The following is a 24008-nucleotide window of genomic DNA, read 5'->3' on the forward strand; positions in this document are numbered from 1 at the left end:
ATCTATTTCGACTTTTTCCACACATTATCCATCAGCAACCACTGAAAACATTAACATTGAAAACTGCCATCCAACTTTTTTTTTTTTTTTTTTTTTTTATTAGTCTGTGTACAGAAATTTCATGCACGCAATATATTTTGACACCTCTGAGGGAGCAATAACATAGAGAGGAGCAATAACAAATCAGCATGCTTTATGGCAGAAATTCACTAAAGTGTTCTGGCAATGTTCTCAATGTCAGATTCTACCATAGTTTTTTAAATGATGCAGAGTCTGCTGTTAAAAGCAAATGTGGATTTAAAATCATTGAAATTCCTATCTCTATATGCACAGTTAAAAATCTGAAAGTATTTTTTTTTTTGGGTTACACACATTGTTTTCTACCCCTCCCCCCCCAAAAAAAACATGCTTTTATGCAAAACCTTGTTCACATTTCACTTCCATAACGAGATCAAACCCATTTGGAATCTCAGCAAACAACAAACCTCTGTCACCCTGCATGTGTTAATGCATCAGCTCCATCTGAAGGAAGCTTTATTGCCGACGCCCTCATACATGACATGCACCCCAATCCATATTAATGATTGCAGCCTGTTGTGGCCATTATTGCCAGATGAATGCAGACATTTATTAACCCTGGGTGTCCGTTGCAGGAACGCAAATAAACACATCTATTATTTTAAGTGGTGTCAATAAGCCAACCTTTGCTTCTTGTGTTAGGTATTACAGAAAGCATGCTTGATTTAGTAATATTTCCACTAACAAAAGTCCTGCAGGGGCCAGCGCTTATTACATGTGTTAATGCATGAATACTGATAGAGTTTTGCCTTTGAGATCATATGATGATGAGTTTGGGGTTTGATTAATACAAGTAAAATTAGTTCTCTATCTGCCAGACTTAAGCCTTTGCTCCCACGAGCTCTCTTCTATTAGCATATAATATTATTTCCCCTCCATGCTTTCTTTTGATACGCCACTTAGCCTACCAGAAGACTTCTTGCAGATTTAGTTTCAAAGTGAGCTGGAAAAAAAAAAAAACTCCAGTTCGGTCAAAAATGGATTTGCAATGTGTTGCCTGAGGAAAAAGCAATATTGCTGTAAACTCACCATGTATCTTAATTTACATGTAAATGTAAACAGCAACCCTTTCAAAATTCAATTTTCACTATAGTCCTTACTCTGCAAAAGTTATGAATTATTATTACTGCTATGCTAATCTTTATTTATTTATTTGGTTTGATCTTTTCTTTGAGGGAACTCAAAGCTTTTAAAAAGCAGTTAATTCTTAACATCTCTATGAATGTGGCCATCAAAGACACGCTGGTCTGTGATCTGGGATCAGCTGGTTCTAACAAAGCCGACAAATACAGTTGGAAATCACTTTCAACTAATTATAATCCCTTTTGTAATCATCTGTTTTTATCGACTTGGAGCCCGGGCTACAATAGCTGCTTTTGTGATGGTGTGACGCTCGGGGAGATTTGATGGATTGGGTGGATGGGAGTTGAAAAGGTTGAGTGAAAAAGTGGTCCGTCAGCAACTTTAAGCACTCTAATAATTAGGCACCGTGTGGATGTGGGTGTACAGTATATATATGTGTGTGTGTGTGTGCTTATTTGTGGTGAATGCAAGTGTGCGCAGGTGCTTACATTACGTGTAGGTATGCAGCTTTGTCTTGTGTGTGTGTGTTTATGCAGAGGACTGTTATAGTGCTTACATACATCACATTAAAGCTTATTTAATAAAAGCTTGATTAATTACAGCGGAGTGGCCTATTTGTCCCTTGAATTTCAGCCCCATAAAATTATATAACAAGTCAATATGCATACTATTATTATCAGCTGTAAAACGATTTTCCCCCATTAAAATAACAATAAATTTAAACTGAATACACTCACTTACAAGGTGTAGGAAATACAATACCAGTAGAGCTGAATGTGGAGTAGGATTGCTCTAAAACAAAGCAAAAGCACCAGTGTTGCTATTTTAATTGCAAATGCGTCCACTGTCAGCTTCTGTGATGACTTTATATATGCAGATACCTACAACTGAGAAGAGGATATGCTTAACAATACACTGCCTCAAGGTGAAAAGTTGCATATTGTGCATATAAATCTCCTCGCAAACATCCAAAGAATCTGCATTTTAAGTGCCGAAACCGAGACTGTGATTTGATTTGAGGTGACTAGTGTAGAGCTTGTAGCAGAGGAAATAGATATGCAAAAGAAATGATCTGAATGCTCTTAAGTGTGCCTGTGTGGCTGCATATATGTTTGTATACATGCTGTGGAGCGTGTATAGACGTATAGTACCCTCCTGCTGCCTGTGTGGAGTCATATATTTTACCCAAATGAAGATCAAAAAGCAAGGATCAGCAGAGTTGATCTCCATTTGACTGATTCATATTCCGTTTCATCCTCCAACCCCCCCTCCCCCAGACCACATTCCTCCCTCCTTCCCGCAGACGCTGCTGCTGCTGCTGCTGCTCTTCTGTGATCTGAAGACCGTGGCCATGGGAACTCCCGGCTCCGCTTTGATCACTAGTTTTGTTCGTTTTCATGAGCGCGATCAATGCGGGAGAAATGAGCGTCCAGACCGGACCGGAGCGGTTGGCTGGGGAGCTGACTCCTTGTCTTGATCAATAAACTTGGTGTCGTGGTTCTGGGGAGTTTGACTCACTTCTAGTTTCATCACTTCAGGAGGCTGCAGACTCCTACTACAATAAAAAAAAGGAAACTTTTCACTTTCCGAAGGTGGTGGCACACATTTTTCTCTGTTAGCGACAATATAGAAGAGTTTGAAAGAACGTGTGGGTAACAAATTACACGTCACCTAAAATAGCAACTTTAAGTGTAATCATAGTGGCCACTACTCCCGATTGATGTGTCACTTGACAAATGATTGAAGGTTGAATTGAGGAAACAAGGAAAATTAAGACAACTTATGAAGACTGACAGAGCTTTTCATTGCTCAGCGTTCAGCGCTGACGTGACAGCTGAAGGCGAATGCCAACCGCTTTTGATTTATCGAAGAAAGAAACAAAACCGTCAACCTTTTTTACTTTCTTGCCGAGTGTCTTCTGAGAATAAGCTGCTCCACTGAACGTGACATGGGAGACTTTTTGATTTGTTACATTTAATAAGATACGGGGGTGTCTATTTGAAGCAGCTGCCAAATAATAAATTCAGTCAGATTGGGCTGAAGGTTTCTGCCGGCTGCCTTGGTCTGTATGAACAGTTGCAAATGATGATCTGGGATGAATTTAATCCTTAAATACGCCAAAGAAAAAAGGTTTCAACATCTATTCATGACATTTTGGGAAACGATTGGACCACAATGCACTGTGGGAGAATGGGCGCAATGTCGAGGTCTTCATGGGTTCCCCACGGTTCTAAGGAATTCCCAACCCGGGAACCGAGTCATACCACATCCAAATTATACTCAGTCGCATTTTACTTCCATCTGAATGGATCCAAATTGATCTGAGCATACTCATGCCTTGATTCCACTGGGCACAGCTGTTCTGTCCTCCGCACGGTGTCATACCCCACCGGGAGCGTGTCAGAAGTGGAGCACTTTGCTCACAAGCACTGACTAGAGTGGTCACGATTAGCTTGCAGCCGGAAAGCAACGCAGCCGCGCCCGGTGGGATCAAGCAGTCAGTTTCACCTCTGATCCAGTGGGACATTGTAATGTTTTGGAATTTAAGTGACAGACATTAACTATCGCTATGTTTTATTGTTGGTGCAGGAGGTGAAAATGGAACTTTCAACTATTTCTATAAATGAATCTTTGAAGCATGAGAACAAATTATTTTTGGAATTACTTTTTATGACTTTACAAGGCAAAAGTGGCTTCATTAGATGTGTAATTACTGTACAATATGTCCTCTTGTTGGTGGAACTTCAGCATCACACCTGTAACCAGCTAACATACAGCTCATTATTGATTATTACATTTTACTATTTGGGAGACTGATTGACTCCCACAAACTAAAAATCCAAAGGCAATTTATTGAAAGGGCAAAATCAGCACCTCATTTACATTTTCTCTTCACTTTCTATCACCAGAAGCATTTCTGAGCTATGTTCCTTGCAAGAAGATCTTGATTATTATAAACTCCAGTGAACAGTGTCCTCTTGCAGGAAAAAAAAAAACAAATCCAGATGAAAAGCTGTTTAAACAGCTTTTAAAAAATGATTAAGTCTTCAGAACAACCTGCAGTGCATTGTTCAATACCATTGTTTGTCCAGGGGCATATATAGTCAAAATGTCCAATGCCTAGTCCCTGCATGGTCATTAAAGTCATATAGACACTGTATTTTTTTTTTTTTAAATACCAATCAGCAAGAATAAAGTTGTGTTTACAGGCGCTCATTAGTGGGGCCATTTTGTCAAGCAGTTCCAAGTTGTTGTTTCAAGTGAGCTTTTTGGTGTGTCTTGAAGTTGGAGGTCATGTCGGGTTGCTCTCTAATTGGGTGTCAAGAGGATTCTAAATATTTTCACATCCACACAGCAGACACATGCACACACACCCAAACACACACACACACACACAGCAAATACATCCTGATTTAATTGGTCAAATAGGCTTCCCTGGCCGGTAGTGCAAAATCATAAACACACACACACACACTCACACACATACTGTAGTGATGTACAGTAGAAGCCCCTAATAAGGATTTGTCAGGCCTGTAGATTTGCAGAGCACTGGAGGAAAAGGCGCCTTGCCGCTCCAGAGACAGGCCGCTGAAGCACTTCAACTTTGACTGTTATAGTCGCAGTTGTTCTCTGCACTTACACCCAATTAAAATGCACGGCAAAGTAGGGCAGACGATCAGACATACGGAGGCGCTCTTCAGCGTGTTGCGAAATTTGTGAGACAAGTTTCTTAGCTGTTTCTGTAAAAGCTGCAGAGGTGTAATGGATTATTTATAATCGATGTGCTGCACAGAGAAATGGGCATCACGCCCGGAGTTAGTACACTGAAAGATTTTTTTTAAAAAAACAGGGCAAAACACCAACCACTGCCAAGTAAATTCTGACTCTCACAGTGTTCTCCTTGATATCCACCAATAATAGTCTGGTAGATGAAGTAACAGTATTTATTGGCCCTTTGACAGACGACAGTCTGACAGTCTGGTTCATTTCTTTGGTAAAGAAGTTGAGAGTTTATTAGGAATATACAGCACCAGTCAAAGGTTTGAACACACTTTCTCATTCCTGAGAGAATTTCCAAACTTTTGACTGGTGCTGTACATATGTATATTTAAATCCTGAGTAGGTTGAACTGGTCTTACTGGACACTTTCTGAGCTGACTAACTCTAACACAGGGTTGCTGCAGTTACAAGGGGCACCTGGAAAGACTGTGAAAAAAATAGAAAGTATGATTTGACTTAAAAAGGATACATGTCTCATGACATGTTTGTTTTAAGGAGGAAAACAAACATGCAAATAGGATTACAAATTGGTTTGATGCTCATTTTTGAGTATATTTACTTTCACCATGTCAAGAATGGCTGACTGCACAGAACATGCCTCAGTTTCCCACTTTTCTGAGTCAATTTGTGTTTGCAATTGAGAGTGCTGGAAAGCTAGTTAGCACTGAAGCTGAAAAATCAAAACGGATCCCTAGATATATGGTTGAAATGACCAACTTCTGATGATAGAACATCCCATCTATCAAAGTTATATGGTGAACGGCTACCACAGACTGTTGATGGATAGGGAGAAACTCACTGGACCAGCATTGTTAAGGCTATAAACCCATAATAAAACATTTTTAAAGTATCTTACAAAACCATTCCTCACTCCACTTCATCATATATACATGTACTATAAACATCTATCCATCATATAAGAGACTGTGACACTCCCACAAACTTATTCCCAGAGGGAAAATGAGTCTTATATTTGAGAGCTTATAAAAAGACCTTATATTCAAAAGTCTTACACTTAGCCCAAACCTAAAAACCATGGAAGGGATTGACATGTGGAAAAGGGACATAATACAAGCCAAAGTAATAGTTCCTTTTAGCATACTTCACTACTTCTCATTTCACATACTTATGTGGGTTCATAAAAAGTCATGCTCCAACGGAAAAGACTGAGGAGAGCTGACAGAACTGTAACATTAAACTAACTCCTACAGTAAATGTCATGTATATAGATGAGGGAACAGTGAAGTTTTTCAGCTTCCAAGAAGTGTATAGTAATGGACACCAAACCTGCAGTGCCATTTACAGAATGTACATGAGAATCAGTTGCAAATGTGTCTAGATGGCTCTGTTTTAAGGGTTAAAAAGGGGAGAAAAGACTGTTGAATATTTCATATAAATTTCTTATAAGCATATGTGAAACCTTACTAGATTTTCTGCTGGGCTGAGTAGGCACAAATCTCATCAACCGGCGGCAGCAAGAGGAGGCAGGACTCAGTGAATTTAGAGACTGTTTTTTTTTGGGGGGGGGGGGCTTGCTGGTGTAAAAACAACAGCCATGTGACGCAGATGGTCAAAAAAAAAACAAAAAAAACAACACGTTCCTCTTGGTTCCATCTGTAACTCCCATTTCACATTTATCATGGCCCTAGTGCAATCACGCACACCGAGTTAGGAGGAGGAAGAGACAGCCACGGCTGGGGATGATTGTGAGCAGCACTCTGAATGGGAGGGAAAAAATCTACAAGTGACATCATCGGATTTCAGCTGACAGCTCCTTAACACCAGGCTTATGAGGTGATTTATACGAGTACATAAAAGGGCAATGGCGATGTTGCAATGATCTTACGGCAATTCATATTATCTTCCACTCTGTGTCAATCAGTCATCTCTCTCTTTCTCAGATCTGCCACTTAAATCATTTCACTCCCTTTTTACACTCAAAAACACTTTTCAAGTCTGTCAACACACAAAGGAATAAAAAAACTTCTAGGTCAAAGATTGCCTTTTTTTTTTTTTTTAAATCCAAACAAGCAGATACAAAAGTTAGAAAGAGGAGAAGAAATGTCTTTGACCTGTTGTTTCTCTCGCAGCTTGACAGCACAACAGAGCTCGCATCATCATCAGAACTTATCCACTTCTCCGAAATTGCCTTCTGCCTGTGAAATTAATGACAGGCATTTGTACAGTGACAGGCGGCACACAATACAACTGTAATCTCTCTCCAACTGTGTCTCGACGCGTCAGAGGACGTGAGGAAAACAAATGGAGAGACAACAAGGCTTGTCATTAGTCTTGGCGAGGAGTCAAGGACGCGGGAGGGTTGCTTTACGACTGAAAATGGGAGAACAATCTCCTGTTTTTATTTTTTAATTATAATATTCATTTAGGGATGGAAATTTGAAGGTGACTAAGAAGGCAGCTTCCTCAGTAAAGCACATTTTAATATTGCTTGATAAATATGGGTTACAGGACAAATATGCAGAAAATAACATTTAATCTGCTTGCTACCTCTTAGCTAAATGAAGCTGCTCATTACCCAGCTGCTGCACAAGGTGGGAATTTTGTGTAAAAATACACCTTTCTTATGAGCTTAAGTTATAGAGTGTGACTGTAGAAGAGGATCTATTGTGTGGGATTCTTATAATTGGATACCCCAGTTAAGCCAGACTACGTTTTTCATTTTAAGATTTAAAGCCCCTAAAAACTTGTTTTTTTTTTCAAAACTTAAAGCAGCACTCACCAACATTTTTATAATGACAATGGATCATATGATATGTGAAAATAGAAAGAGGTTGTTTGTAAAAAGCTAAAACATGAGTAAAATATTTGACTTTATCCACCAGGTGGTAAGACAAACAACTTCAAATGAATGCTAATGTTGCTCAATATCTCTTGGATGTGTAAATGGCAAACTGTATGCTAACAAGTTCCCCAATTAACTTTTGCATTGAGTTTACAGCTCATTTCTGCTGCCCCCAAGTGGCTGAAAAATTAACTAATGTAGGTTTCAGTATTAATGTATAACAATTAATATTCATGACTAAACAAGGAGCAATTAAAGTTTTATTTTTTATTAATAATTAAGAGGTAAAAACACTCAAAACGCAGCTCAACTCAGCTTATCTGCTTCTTCAGGACCGCATGGTTGTGATTTAATCAAATTAGGCTGACAGTAGTCTGCCTACAACCCACCAACTTTCAATAAACTTTTATTTGGTTTTTCGAACTGAGCCCTAGCCGCTACGACTACAGCACAAAACCTGTCGTGAAACAACCAAAACTGTTTCAAGTTTGAGCAACGACGTCCTGCATGAACGCCAGAGTAAGGAGCTCATAGAGAAAATAGATTTCCAGGGCCTTTGAGCCAAGGAGGAGGAGGACAAGGACTGAGAAGTTATTGAACCACAAAGCTGCAAAGCTGGCTCAATGTTAATCAGAGTAGATTACCATGCTGCACAGCAAACCTCTTCAGTTCGGAGGATCTGCCTGCTTACAGACCAGTCTGCTCACTGGAAACACTGAGTCATCACTTCTACAGGATTCTTGCGAGGACATAACCATAAAATGTGACAAATAACGAACTGGGAGCAACATATTTACAGATCTATTTAAACAAATCTCACTGTAGTTCTCTATTGAACATTTTGAAAAAGCTGACTGCATTTTAACACTTATCCACTGCTTTATCATAACTTTTAATACATGCATGTTAGCATTTTTCTATCTAGTTTTGTGATTATTTATTTTACCCTGCTAAATATACTTTCTGCCAACACATAATCTAATTTCACTGTTCTCTTTTATGATCTGTTGATGTTACATGTGATTGGTTTGTAATTAAGTACTCTACCTCTGTCGTTTCCAGACAACAGTTATCAAGGATAACCAATGTTACAGTTGGTGACGCCAAGTAACCCAAAGAAAGCCAGACTCAACCAAGCTCAACTTGGTTTGTCCCACAATCTCATGAGTAACATGACATTTATTTCTCCCCTTAAATGTATTCAGAAACTAATTTTTGGTGAATAGTTTCAGGAAAATTTGACTTTTATCCCCCCAAAACTGCTGCTTTATTTTCCCAGATTTAAAATCAAAGCAGTGGAGACCAACGACAGGCCGGTGAGTGGTGCGTTCATCCATTAATATGTCAGAAAGGTTCATGCTGATGTATTTGAGTGAAGTGGCCATTGAGCTGTGCCAGAATACAATGACAGATGTGAAATTTTGGGACTGATGTTGCGAGGCTATGACTTAGATACTCAGTTATGTGACTGCACGCTGGCTGTGGACCAGAAAGTAACAAAAACGTAAAGTGTATCCTCTTTTGCAACATCAAAAGACACATTTGTAGGCACCATGGCAGCTCAGATCCTGACAATATAAGCATCAAAACCACAACAATAGATTCAATACATATTTTCACAAGCTCACATGGACATACAGTACATGCACCACAGGGAGATAGTGCTTTTCCTTGATGCCTTTGTGGACTTTCTCTTCATTTCACCTTTGACAGCAGCTTTAGAAAAAAAAAAAAGGAATGGGGTGCAAAAGGAAGGAAGAAAGGAAGGAAGGAAGGTAAGAAGGAGGGGGGGGGGGGCTGCTTCCTGTTGCCTGGCAACAACTCTCCAAGGAGAGATATGTGTGTTTGTGTGTGTGCATGGCAGTATGTGTGCAAGAGCATCTCTATAGGCTAATGTAAGTGCAAGTGGGGTTGCGTTTCTTTGTTTGTTTGTGGAAATGGCGGCCGTGTCAGGCGTTAGCGGAGTGAAAGCGCAGGGCGAGGAGCGGGAGGGCCACATCAAGGTAGCGTGGCAGTGCCTAGCCATGAAAGCCCTTCAGACAAAGGGGATAGGTATTTCAAAGATCCAATTAGTCCTGGACGTGTCACCCATAAATCATTAGTGCTGAGGAGCCTTCAACAGACAGATAGGTAAGACACACTTTAGCTTATGAGTCACTGACAGAGAAGATTTTTTTTTCTTTTTGAGGCCAACCAAGTGAAATGAAAAGCTTTTAGTGGATCATTTAATGTCATTTAAATGTTCCTGTGAATAACTAAACCGACTGGACTGCAGACTTAAGGCAGTATTTGGTTTCCATTTAAGGTGCAAATGATGGTATACACTCAATTTAGCAAGAAAAATACTGAGTAATCAGTCGAGATTATTTCCTTATCTCAGCATAATGTCCTGTATAATACACTGCGACTCTAATTTTCATGTTTATTGGTGGTAAATGCCTGTTTGTTTTTGTATTTAGCTACTCTTTGTATTGCTTTTGTGGTCCAGACTTTTGATAAGGGGCAATGAACTCAAGCGTGACTCAAATCTGCTGGTCGAAATATCCAAGAACTGGATCCATATTACAGCGTGGCCGTGTTTAGGCTCTGCTTCAAACATGCATAAAAGAAGACAAAGTGTTTAAAATGCCAGCATGAAATATATACGTATCCTATACACATGTGGAGGGAGTTGCAGCGTGCCATTTGCAACCGTAGACATTTTTCTTTTCCCCGCCTGGTTACCTCGCCGGACCTTTTAAAATGTGCCGTGCAAATGGAGGCTGATTTGTTGCCCTTTTGCTCCAAGTGAATTGCCTATGAATACCTGCTGCTTTGTCACACAGGATTTGACAGGCATTTAAGATGTGTTAAGCCCAAGAAGGGTTCGTGTCAAATGCCGAGGTTGGACAGTGTCATAAGGTATCAGCTCAGAAGCTTGTAACTTTCACACCTTAAGATGGACTCCAGTAATGGAAAAGGAAAGGAAGTGTAAGGTTACCTGTTGTTTTTCTATATATGGGTGCATATTCAAAAAATTTTATATCCTTACAAGTATTATAAAGCAGCCAATCACACAAGTTGCAGTTGTTTTTAGCGGAATGAAAATATGTTTTCAAAGGGACAAGGTGAAAGAAGAGTGATGAGGCACTCCAGCATATGTTTGGCAGCCACAATAAAGTTCTTTACATTTGAAATTTCGGGCATCAACAGTGCAGTGTGTGTGAAAGGTGATTGCTTGTTTCCACAGAGACACACGCTTCACAGCAAAAACCTCAAAGCGTAAAGAAAAGAGATTTTGTTATTCTTATCTACACTTACACCTGATATTTACTGAGGTACAGATCGGACAGGAGTTCTTATGGAGGGTGGGCAATGTTTGATTTGAGATAAAAACATGATCCAAGTGTGAACAAATGTTGAAACGATGTAGATTTTCAAATAGAGCTTATCAAATGAATTTCTTACATCAGTCAAAATAAGCTTTTTTGTTGTTTTTGTTCTTGTTTATTTTATTCCAGCAACCAAATGCATATTTAGGATGAGGCAGACATTTAGCTCATTAATAAAAATTCTTTTTTTTCCCCAATGGTATGCATTTATTTCAATCATTACAGCTGTGTACAAGGGCAGTAGTGTATGTTTCACACTATACATACATAACGATGCTTATTTTTACCCTTCAATTCTGTTTGTTTCTGTTGCTGTCAACCTACACTTAGCACTGTGCCTGAACCCATCCAGTGTAGATACATAAACAGAGCACTAGCTGTTGCTGGCTACCTACAGACTTTGTTAATTAACATAATTTCCATCTCCAACAAATGTCTGGTAACTCTTACCATGCATCACAACTGCTCAACAGAAAGAACCTGACCTCTTGAAGAAAGAGCAAAAAGGTACTAAAATATGGCTGAATGTTTGTTTTTTTTTAAGTAAATTCACATAGTATTCAGTTGTGTTACACTTAGTTGCTAGGTTACCTATTACCTATGAGATGGATATGCCCTGAGAGTTCCTTGAAAAGTGTTTCTTCCTTGAAAAAATGGTCAATATCTTTTATTGCAGGTGGACAAAAAGGGGTGAGTATAAAAGAGTTTAGGAAAGGTTTTAGTTCCATAACAAAACAAAAGCAGAAAAAAATCAACTCAAAGTTCAGTCCTTGAAGATATGTTACTTACTACTATTCCTATTATTAGTAGTATATAATGTTCTCCTTATTCATGGGTCTCTGGGGGAGTTGGAGGGATGTGTGTGTACAAAATTTCTGACAAACAAATGGCCTATGTGCAGATTCATTAGTTATAATTTGGTCAAGAGTCAGGGAAACCCCAAAAAAGGAGGCAGGAAATATGAAATTCAAATAACATTTGAGTGAAAATGATTTAATCAATGAGTGAAACAAGCAGACACTTGTTTAGTGTTTCCAGCAGGAAACGACGGAGCACTACAGCGCAGCATGAGTTGGCATTTGAACTTAATCAGATAATAGCTTCCCAGACGAGCATAAACAGATCATTGTGATCTTCATTATTCAGGAGGGGAAGGGTTGAGATTGTGTACATTTGTTGTAGTTAAGCATATTCGCACCTGGAGGTTGCACGGAAACCTACGGTCGCCCAGCTGAGCAACTCCACCAGAGCGGTAGGGAGTCTCACACCTGGGTGACTAATGGCATGTTAATGGCAGAGGAAGACCAGAGCGTCGTTCACCTCGTAGTCACTTGATGACCGACCGACGTGCGAAGACTGCAGAGCGCATTGATTATTGACAGAAAGAGGAGCCTATGTTGCGTCAGTTTCCTTTTGTACACCATCTGCAGTTCAAGCATGTCGCCTTTTCTCTGTTAGAAGCTTAATTAGCGCGTCGCTGAGGCTTCCCGGCCAGCCACCGCTTGCCTCCGTACGCTTTATGTCATGATCACACACTTGGGCATTGGGCAGCTGGTACACTCTCTCCAAGCAATGAGTCATAGCAGATGAAAATGTTTCACACTCAAACAAGGGCACGCCAAGATAATGGCCGACCCCGGTGCGAAGGACGGGGGACAAATATGAGAAGGGGGGTGTGTGTGTGTGTGTATTCGTGGTTGATGAATGAGGTAAAACAAAATAAGCAGAGGAGTTTGCTTGTCTTCTCTTATGGTGAGATGGGAAGACGTTATTCCTGTGTGTGTGTGTGCAGCTTTATTTGTGTGTGTGTTTTTTTGTGTACAGTATGCATGAGGGGCAAACAATCTCCTGGAGGGAGGGACCCGACATCTAAGCGTTAGTGCTCTTTCTTCATTTGTTTATGCCTTGTGTATCCAAAGCCCACTTGCCTTGACACACACACACACACACACAGACACACATACACACATACACAGACATACAGAAACTCACATTCCACAGCCTTGTTAAACCCCTCTAGGTTATTTCACATGAGGCGAGCTGTGTATTGCTCGGCTTAACCATCCCTTATTTATGCTAGACCTCAGGCTAGCTGTCAGCCGGCACAGCTTTCCCCTATGTATCCACTCTGGTTCTGCTAACAGTGTGACACGCTGTATCTAAAACAGCTTTATTCCACACAAATGCTCTCTTGCTTTCTAGAGCCCAAACACACACACACACACACCCACCCACCCTTTCCGTCTCCACCTTCCTCTTTTCTCTCTCTCTACCCCTCAATATCACTTCATTAAAGCCTAAGTTAAGAACAAACTCTTGGCATTTAAAATCGTTGCCGCCGAATCCTCCTGAACCTGATAATATCGACTAAACGTCCCGGAACAAATGATGGCGCGACGGCTGATGACTGTCAAGTGGTTTGTATATAGGCGGAATTATTAGAAATATATCACCGAAATGTCTTTGACAGATGCACAGCTCAGAGGCAACATCGGTCCCAAATGCTCCCCAGATGTGGAGTTATTTAAATATAGCTTAGCAAATACATTCCATGCATTTTGCTTTAGTTTAGATCTTATGAAAACTTGTTTTTTGGAATTGTTTGGTAAAAAAATATGGTAAGTATGGCCAACAAACATGTCCAATGGGGCAAAAAAACAGGAGTAGTCAGACATGGCAAGTTATCTTTGCCATTTTTAAATTAAAACTAAAATTGCCAAAATGTTGGTTAACAGTCCCTGGTTTCACAGCAAAACTGTTCACACACAATCACCAGAAAGCACGGTCGCTCAACGCTGAACCAGGACAGGGTTTGTGCAGGGTTCACCCAAGATATAAATAAGACTTTTTAAGACCTTTTTTAATACCAGTACAATTTAATACCTCTTTCACGGTCACACTGCCAAGAATATGAAAGAATGAAGGAAAACCAGTAGGGATAATACGGCCTACAATTATTCATCATTATAGCACTTTTTCTCTCTCTCACTCTACTTCCCAGCAGTATAAAACAATATTTCCTAATGATATCATTAATTAAATGAACGCGACCTAAGCAGTATAAAATGGACTGATGGATTAACCATCTATCCGATAAAATGATTCATTCATTTTAGCTTCATTTAAGTTTTTGCTAAAAATCGACACTCGCTCGTTATGAGGCGATGACCTTCCAGGCTGCTGTGGCTACCCGTGAGTCTGACGGTGCCGACTGAAACTCCAGAAAAGGCCGCTGTCGACACGATCCCACTTTTAGTTTATGGGTGTGTAATGTCTCCTGACAGCCTGCAATTGGATACAAAACTTTTAATAACTAACATCACTGTTTACTGCAGGCAGGAGAGAATATTCGAGCCCTTTTCGAGAGAAGTCGGTTTCAAAATAAGACTTTCTAACTGAGGGGGTTGTTCGTCTGACTGACTGACCTCATCTGAATGATTTTCTAGTCACTGTGTTCCCAGATCACAGCAATTAACTTGATCAGTAAATGTTTTATGTAGGATGATGGCCAAAACATGACACATAAAACTGGAATTTCCCTTTAATTCCCCTACAGCTTGCTAGAATCTTCATAATCTCCGTCACCTCTGCAGTGTCTCCTCGTCAGTAGAAAGGTCTCTTCTAACCTCTGCTCTTGTCGCCGACCTTGGACTTTATCCTCCTTGCTCGTGAGTTCCTTTGTTACTGTTCTCCGTTCGGTCCCTGCACCTCTTCTGCTGTTTAACAACAAAAGAAAAATCAATTCACTGTCAAATGACTTCTGAATATTAGAATTCTCTATGCTCAAAATGGTCCTTTATGACTTTTTTTCATCCCCAATTTGATTTTTTAATATCATGCTCTGAGATTAATAGTATTCAAAATTGTGTTTACCTCTTTTAAACTGACAGGTTGTTGGCCTTCTGTAAAATCCACTGGCTTTTTTTTTTTTTTGCGCACCGCCGCTTCTCTCCTCTTCTATTCTCGTCTTCCTTTCGCTCCTTTCCTACTGTCACCTTATCACAGCAAGCATTGTGATGTTAAATAGATGTTTGGAACCTGAGCTGCACCAAAATAAAAAAAAACTGAGAGCTACTTTCAGACTCAGTGTGAAATCGAAGCTTATTATCTTTCTGATATGAGTTCAGAACAGTTTACAAAGCTGTTAAAAGTTTAATTTTAGCCTGGCATAATATTGAGAGAATGCGCTTGGTTTTTGTGATTAACTTGGCCAACTCCTGCAGATTTACTGGGTTTTCTCCAACACTCACACACATACACACACACACACACATCCCCTCTTCTGCTCTCCCGCCGCTATTCCCCACCATCAGAGGCCGATGGGAGTGATGAGCTGCGATCAGCTCCCTGGTGTAAGAGCACGCAGCGGCGCAGAGCGCAGCAAACTCTCGCCTTCCCCCCTTGACATTTTGGAAGCCCCCTGGCTGGCTCGCCTTGAGTTGATTAATGATCTAGAGGGCCGCTGTGCTCACGGATGACACCGTCTCACACGTGCACGTGCGTAGACATGACGCGAGGTGATTAATGGAAGAGTTAATACGAAGAGAAAATTAAAAACGCAGCTCATTTGGTGCGGTGTGCACACTTTGGCCTTGTTTGTGATGAGTTGAAAGAGAAACACATTATTGGATGCTTTGTGTTAAATAGAAACTATAACTAGAAAGTTTTGAGGTCCTATTTTGAAACTCAGAATTTTACTACAGGAATGTGACATTTCTCAGGGACACGGTCAGGAAACACGCTCAACGCTTTAATGGCTGTAACAACTTTCAAATCAAGGAAGATAAAAAAGGAGACGGCGGTGTGTCTTTTCTACAACAGCAGCAGTGTGGCAGCAGCAAAACCAGCTATGGAGGTGAGCCAGTTCAAAGTCGTTTTCTGGAACTGGTTTCATTGTGCTACAGTTCTTCTCCCCTGACAGACAGATACGGTAGATAATTACAGAATCAAGCTCAGCTATAAAACATACACAGTGTATCAGCTTCTTCTGGGTCATGATACAAACACACGTCTGCTGATGTGCGCCGTAACACTGTTGCTCCGTTGACGCCGCTTTACGAAAAAAACCAACATTATAAACATGTGGTATCGCTGACATTGTTTTACTTCACACATAATTTCAGCTTCAGGTTATGCGGTAACAACACATTAATGTAACACATTCATGCGGAACAGATGCACTGCCACATTTCAGTACGTCCTGTTTTACATATTTCTGTAGAAACTTGTATCTACAACCGTCTTTGTAGTGGTTTGTCTCCATCGTTTGTTTGACTACATTTTTATGACTGAATTCTAAAAAAAAAAACACATGGTATGTTTTCTTCTTTCATGCATTTACAACACTACTACGCCTCAGATATACTATGCAAGACAAGTCCAGCTGTGGACCTTACATCTGGGAGAGCGCGCTGCTGCTTCTTACTAGTATCTACTCTGCGTGTGAGCAGAACAGATTTATGTTATGTATGAATTACCACATTCATTTACATAGTATTGCATTTATATTAATAGGTTTGCCGGGTTTGATTTGAATTTAAAATGTGCGGATACAGATGGAATAAACAGAAAGGGGCAGCACATTTGTCTTTAAAGGGGTACTCTACTGTTATATAATACTACTGGACTGTATACTATATTATGTAATACTTCTATACTGTAGTACACTTTAATATATCTATCTCACCTGCACCAATTTTGACCATTCTTTTTTTAAACTTGACTTTTTGTCCCTAGTAGCTCCAAAAACACTAATTTCTACAATAATCCCATAAAACTCAATATTCCCATAATGCAACTCAGTACCATGTTTCAGTAGATGCTCTCCACAGGTACTGTAAAAAGTAAACTTTCATTTATATTTAGCTATTAGTAAGAAGTACTGCATATTATCATACACCCAAAAACACACAATGTACACACATACACACACACGCACTGATGGAGGAAATCTTTGGTCCAAAGTCAGAAGGTCACAGAGGCCCCGATGTCAAAACTCCTGAGCCATTTCATCCATCTGAAAGAGCATGAATTAGATTTAAATAAATTACAATCTCTGCTACGTTGTATGTCCTTTCAGGTGAGCAGAATAAGGTTAAACATTCTGCAATACAGACACAGAGGGAACATCACTCAACGCAAGTGACATATCTGTCCAGCTGTAATGCGGTTTTGGGTTGAGAATTGGTTGAGAGGTGTAATAACATCATATTTCATGGCGCGGTAGTCTCTCACTTCTTCACGGCGAAAGGAAAACAAAGCAAGGTAACCTTTTAACGACGTGTCATATCCAGCCGATATTTTTTTTTTGCTGTAATGCTTCTGTTTATCTAGTTCGCTTGTTAAGTGTTGATTTCTTTTTTTTTTCTTCTTCTTCTTTTAATGTTTTTCTCTAACACTTCGACAGCGAGGTCGTCCGAGCATAACGCCTTCGAGGCCTCTGGAGGGGAAAAGAGAGGGAGTGAAAAAAGGTGAATAAAAGCTCTGAGCAATAATTGGGAATTTACTGTTTAATTTAGAGTATAAGTCAGTCAGAGATTTCAACCAAACACATGAGAATTACAATTAATCCACTGTCCTCCTCATTAAATAAACACTGCACTTTATTTAGCTCTCTTTGACATGTGCAGCATTATTATTTCTTCTCATAATACAAAGGTTAAAACTTCTTTTTTTCTTAAGATTTATAGAATAACACAAACCTCCTTTTCTCCCTTGCCTCCTGCAGACAGCTTTACCCTGGGGCTAACTAACGAACGGCCTGCTCAATGAACCGAAACGGCTAAATGACTTATTGTGCCCGCGCCTCGCGTCAAAGCCAGGTGCGTTTATGGCACTCGGGGTTGAGGAGATCCGAGGCGCGCCGCTTGTTAGTGTCAGCGTGTGTCAGCTCGGCTCGGCTGGGCGAAAAGAGAGAAATACAGAGAGCGGGAGGGATCAAGCGCTGACGCGGGGTAATAAAAGCGAACGGTAACGAAGGTGTGGGAGAGGAATGAGAGGGACGGTGGCGCGACCCCGGCGGCAACCTTACGGATTCCGGATTGAAGTTATTTTTATTGTCGGTGTTATTGATTGTAAGGTAAATGTCATGTTGTGGCAAAGAGCTGCCATTATCTCTGCGTTAAGGTTAACAGCAACAATATGGTGTGGAGGTACAGACGGATAGATAGAGAAACCTTTACTGGCCATGCAGCATGACAGTGATGATTATTTTTAAGGCAGTGGTTATTTGCCTGGAAACGTAATCGGCAAACTAATTAGTCTGTCGCCTGGATAGGTCGGAGTGGCTGGGAAACAGTGGGTGACTGGAGCTTGACAATTTCCCGCCACAGTCGACGGTAGCCTCATCAGGTCGACCGTATCGCCAGCTGCTACAATCAATTCTTCCTAGTTAACACCCATGGCTGTGCATAATGAAACAATTATAAAGAGAAGAGGAGAGTATCTTGTTGATTTGCAGAATTTAGCTCAATTACACGAATGCACAGGAAAAAAAAAAAAAAAAAAAAAAAAAAGATTTTTAATTAATTCTAAAGATTAGTTATGATCTCTGAGATTGCATTTGTTAATGGAGTCATGCCACTGTGGCAGGCGTAGCTCTCAACAGGCAAGACTGTTGTTCCACTGAAGGCCCATCTTTGTACAATCTACACCGGCTTGATACAATCAATTCTGAGGATAATACGGAAAATATCGTCATCCATGCTAAGTAGGGGGAATTGAGTTTATTCAAATGCTTAATAGCATTCATGAGATTTCTAAACTGAGGCTGGGTCGACAACACATCAGGCATGACTGATGTGAAGAATCTCAGAGATGCAACAGTCGCATAAAAATTCCACACAAATCATCAAAACTTTCGTTTTAAAACTTGCTGCTGAGAACATGACCGTTTAGATTCAAGATCCAAAGCTTTCTCATATGCACAGAGAGAACTGAGCTGTGCAATTAGATGCTTAGTTTGTTGTGCTCTCTTAATTGCCATCCATAGAAAATTAACACTCAAAAAAAGGTGAACATAAGAAAGCACAGCAACCAAAACAGATAGTAGATAGTAGTTAAGATGAAAATCAATCAGCATAAAAATTATAGAATTGTACAATGAAAGACTGTAGTGCACATTTGACGTGATTACTGTCATGTTGCACTGCTTCAGTGGAAAGGTTACCATTTGTAGTGGTTTCTAAACTGTGAAATTGCCCTATAACGGAAACAGCTTGTTTAAGTATGCTCAAACAAAGTCATTACTCTGTATGCTTCCATTTATTATTGATAAAGAAATGAAAAACTATTTTATTATTTGATTAACTTTCTTTAACTTAAACTGTGACAACTGAGAACATGTCTGATGATGAAAAGCAGCCACAGAAGTCAAAGGAAGTGGAATTAAAGCGGCTATAATCGGCATTTTTATATTGACAAACCACTTTAGCGTCTTTCAGCTTGTTTTTTTTTGGTTTATTTGGTAAGCTATAGGAGGATTGCCCGGATACATGTAATTTTGTAGCCTTTGTTTCCAAGAATCTTGATAATGAAGCTGGTGAGTGCAAAGTTAGCACACATTTATGGGAAATACGCCAGGTTGCAATAAACCAGAGCTATCCTTTAAAACTGTTATCAAGATAAGCAGACGACATACAACTGGTTCACCAGAAAAAAAACATCAAAATGCTAAGGAAACAGCCTCTATAATAACTCTACAGACACAACTAGTGGACAGGTGCGGTATAGCAGTAACAGTACTGTTAGATGAGGAAGGTGAGGGATGAAGGAGAGGGCGACGTTCTCACCAATAATTATTTTCAACTCTCACATTCTGTTCCTACAGCTATTTGGTCAATATTTCTATTGACTATGCTTTTATGCTGCTGTGGTCTACCTTCTCTTTTTCCATGCTCCTTTGATTTGTTTTTGCGTCATGAAAAGCACTCCACAAACAAAACAGCTTTTTTTTTTTTTTTCCCTTTCCTTTGTATTCAAATCACTGTGAAGATCTCACCCATTACAACATCCCCCCCCCCCCCCCCCATCTGACTCACAGTGCTGTTGTGGCTTCTCCTGAGTTCATTAATTCTGCCAGCCTCCTCTCAAACACACCCCTCCTGAACCTGCGGAAAAAGCCTTTGTTGTACGGAACATTCGCCGCTTTGTTTGGCGGAGATGTCCGATGACTATTGGGATGAAAGGCATTTGATTTTTACAGCAGCTTTTTTTTTATCTAAAATGGGCGGCTAGTACACCCCCGTGTCTCTCTGCAGGACAAACATGAAGGACAACGCTTCTGAAGCTGCTGCAGTTTGATAAGTTTATTTATCAGTCCGCTGCGATATGTTAATTGTCATTAAAACCTGCTGATATTTTTGAACTTTTTCAAATTAAACTCCATTAAAGCCAGATATTTCCAGATTGGAATCATCTAAAAAAGTAGTTGGATTAGAAATATTATCTTCAAAATACACCCAAATCTACATTAATAAATGCAAAATCCTCATTTAGATTCCAGAGGCGTACAAATGTAGACACACCCAAACTCACAGACGGTTTGACAGATCACACGCTGCAGAACAAAGATGTGAGCGCTAACGGATGAATTTATGTGTGTGTGTGTGTGTGTGTGTGTGCCCCTGTGTGCATCCCTCTGAGGGAGCATCACAGTGCTTTATCTGTCATCATGAGGACAGAGACAAAGGCTGCACTGGCTGCAAACAACAGCCACAGCCAGGACAGTCAAACAGAGACGCAGCAGGCTGTTTGGGGATGCTGTGACACAATATTGTCGTGCGGTTTCCTGTGAGTCAGCTGATCTGAAACTGTCTGAGGAAATAGTCACAAATGTCATTCAAATGTGGATTTTTTTTTTTTTTGGAGATTTGAGACCGTGAACTTCTGAATGTTCTGACAAGGACACATCACATCATGGATATTCCTTTTTACTTTTTTAATTGGCTGTTTAGTTCTAGAGAAAGATGCAGTATTAGCAACTGATAAGTTATACTACAGTACCAGGACTGTACTGTCTCCTTATCCTTTAGAATGACATTCTGCATCTCAGCCAATTTTTGTTGTTTTATTGACTGCTGCTTCCTTGTTACATATACTTCCGCTAAACAAACAAACACCACATCCTCACTAGAAGCCAAAAAGGCTTTCAGTGTGTTATCCTGAACAAGTTTGTTCACTCTCTGGAAACCACTCTGCGCCTGCCACTACTGTCACCCCGATTAGGGAAAAAGCAAACAACAAAGCGAGGTGACAAGTGAGTGATAGTCTTAACGACAACGCTGAGCCTCAGCTGGGTAAGGCTTTTCCGTCGCCATGGTACTCGTGCTTGTGTACGGTTACCGCTAAAAAAAGATACTAAAACTAAGGAAGCAAAGATTGAAGCTTTGACGTGCCCTTAAAATTTCACCAAGCACACAATGCACTGTATCGAATTAGGTAATACATACTAGTTTATCAGAGCATCATAACGTTTTATATGTTGTTACATGACAGTAAACTGAATATCTTTATCTTCTCCATTTTCTGACATTTTAAAGACCTAACTATTAATATATTAATTGAGAAAATAGCTGACAGAGTAATCGATAATGAAAATAAACATGTGTTGCAGCCCTTCATTCAGATTAAACATCTCTTTTTCAATGAGTACAGACAAACATAACACAAGTTATGTCTCAAAGTACATCAAAATATCAGAGTGAAACATTGCTATAAAGCTATAAATCAACTAAAATAATGTAAGAATAAGAAAATGTGGCACAAGATGCAGAAGAATGTAGCAAGTCAGATTGGCTCTCTGCATTAAGAGTGTTAAAGTCCATATCTCCTGTTGCAAAACTACAAATTTCTTGTAAATATAATATATCTGCAATGATGCAACAAATGGCTTATCAATAACTGAAGCACGAACGTGAACGACAATACACTGCTGCTTTGGCTGACTGTGATGTGCTGAAGCAACCTGCTCAGCGGTGCAGCAACATTTTAACAACAATCAAAGGCTAAAGTCACAAATGACCCCAGTCAGCATGGTTCAGAACACACATTGCATCAGAAATATACTCAACTGTGCGGATAATCACAAAAGTAGCCGTAGGCAGTGTAAATATCCATCCCTACTGCAATAAGCCATGTGATGAATTCGTTAGCATTGACATGATGCTACCTCTTTCTGCTGGTTGAGACGTAGACATTAATATCTAATATGAACCCTGACTGTTTTAGCTTCTCTGTCATATGCCTGAAACATGCAGAAGCACTAAATGTCCAAAAACTCTACAAAGCAAACAGCCTGCCAAGTGTTGGACCCCTACACTAAACACACAGTGTTAGCCATACAAAAGGGGATAAAAGAAAAAGCGATAGAGAGACTCACAGATGGCATTCAGCAGAGAATATTTTGCTCGGGGCCAATGTGTGAGACCTCTGTATGCTTGATTCAAAGAATGTCATTTCCCTAGTTACTCAACAGAGCACAGCAGCAGCAGAACATGCTGTAATGTGTATGTGTGTATGTGTGTGTGTGTGTGTCAGCCCACCCTTGATATTTTCAACCATGTCACTCAAGAACTTGGCACCAAAGGCAAAAGTCCTTGACCTAAAATCCTCTCACTACAATCTTTGTAGCTCAGAACATTTGGTCAGAAAGGCGCTTCAATTTGTTTGATTTGCTCTGGTTGTTGTAGTTTTTTTTTCTTTCGCCCCTCTCCGTGAGCCCAAATCACCACAGTGTCCACAATCTGAAGCCCGCCTTCAAGCAGCCTTCTGAATGTTAACTCCAAGTGTCCGTGATGCCCAAGCATCAAACTGCAGTTTTTCACCGACTCATTTATTCCCTCCTAATTGACGTGAAGCTGCTATTTCATCCTGCCAAAGTAATAAGCTAATGCTCTCTGGCATTGACTGTTTGCTGTTTGCTATTGATAGTCCCAAACTGCATGATGCTCGCTGGGGAAATTAATCAAACAAACAAACAAACAAGCAAACAAATACATGTTTTAATTTATTTACCCTGGCAGCCATCACCGGTAGATGTACACATGACATACGTTTACCTGAAATGTAACATCATTCAACTTGGATCAGTGGCGTCTGCATGAAACAGCGGTGGCTGTGTCAAATGATGTTTACTTCCTTAGTCACTTACATTCATCTCTACACTCTGGGTATCCATATATCCATATACTCTCATGCTGAAAGCTGTTATTTGCACTAAATATGAATCTTTTACATAAGGCTGTGATGTTCAGGAGTTGAATGTAAGGCGAGAGGAAAGAGTTCACCTCTTCTGCCTCACAATATGAAGCTTCAACACTGTTTGTTTTTTGATACAAACTCATAAAAGAAAAGTCAAAGCTGTATCATTGTAAAAAGAAAAAAAAAACTGTCTAATTTAACCCTTCTTTCCTTAATATTGGAGGGTTTTTAAAGTTAATCTGCAAATGTGCCTGAAGCAGCTGCTGAGTATTACATTTTTGTGCCAAGTGATGAATCAGATCATTCAGAAGAGGAACATGGCTCATAATGTCATATTCATATTCATGTAGCTGTACAGCGTGGCTATTAGAACCAGACACTTCTGACTATTACTCTGCTGATATGCTTGTTGCTGCAGCTCTCTCTACCAACCCCTTCCACTTCCTTATATTCTTGATATTATTGATTTAACTTAAGATTTAATGTTCATGTATATTTTTAGGGGTGATTTAGTTATCTGAGCAAAATCACTGTAGCTTTGAGAGTTCCCTCAAAGAGCAAAGCTTTTTACAGCAAAATCTAACTGCATAACCATTTGTTTTAAATGGTCAATTCCATTTAAAACATCATTTTTTGGGTTTGGGTTTTGTTTTTTTTTCTGGGTTAATTATTGTTTGTTATGTAACCCAATCTGT

General features: G+C 39.9%; 1 long non-coding RNA gene across 3 annotated transcripts in view; it reads right to left on the reverse strand.

Moving 5' to 3' along the window:
* LOC137177218 (uncharacterized) overlaps window positions 1-24008 on the reverse strand; it is a 281510-nt gene that overhangs the window by 241394 nt on the left and 16108 nt on the right. The window contains exons 1-2 of one of the 3 annotated variants that reach the window (XR_010926016.1): window positions 14989-16322; window positions 14701-14831 (exon numbers count right to left, since the gene is read on the reverse strand). The exons of 1 other annotated variant lie outside the window; for it this stretch is intronic. This is a non-coding gene — a long non-coding RNA (uncharacterized lncRNA). Of the gene's footprint in view, window positions 1-14700; window positions 14832-14988; window positions 16323-24008 lie in introns of those variants that run through there. One more of the 3 variants, XR_010926014.1, reaches the window with a different exon arrangement.

The sequence above is a fragment of the Thunnus thynnus genome, chromosome 24, assembly GCF_963924715.1.
Source record: "Thunnus thynnus chromosome 24, fThuThy2.1, whole genome shotgun sequence".
NCBI classification, from domain to species: Eukaryota; Metazoa; Chordata; class Actinopteri; order Scombriformes; family Scombridae; genus Thunnus; species Thunnus thynnus.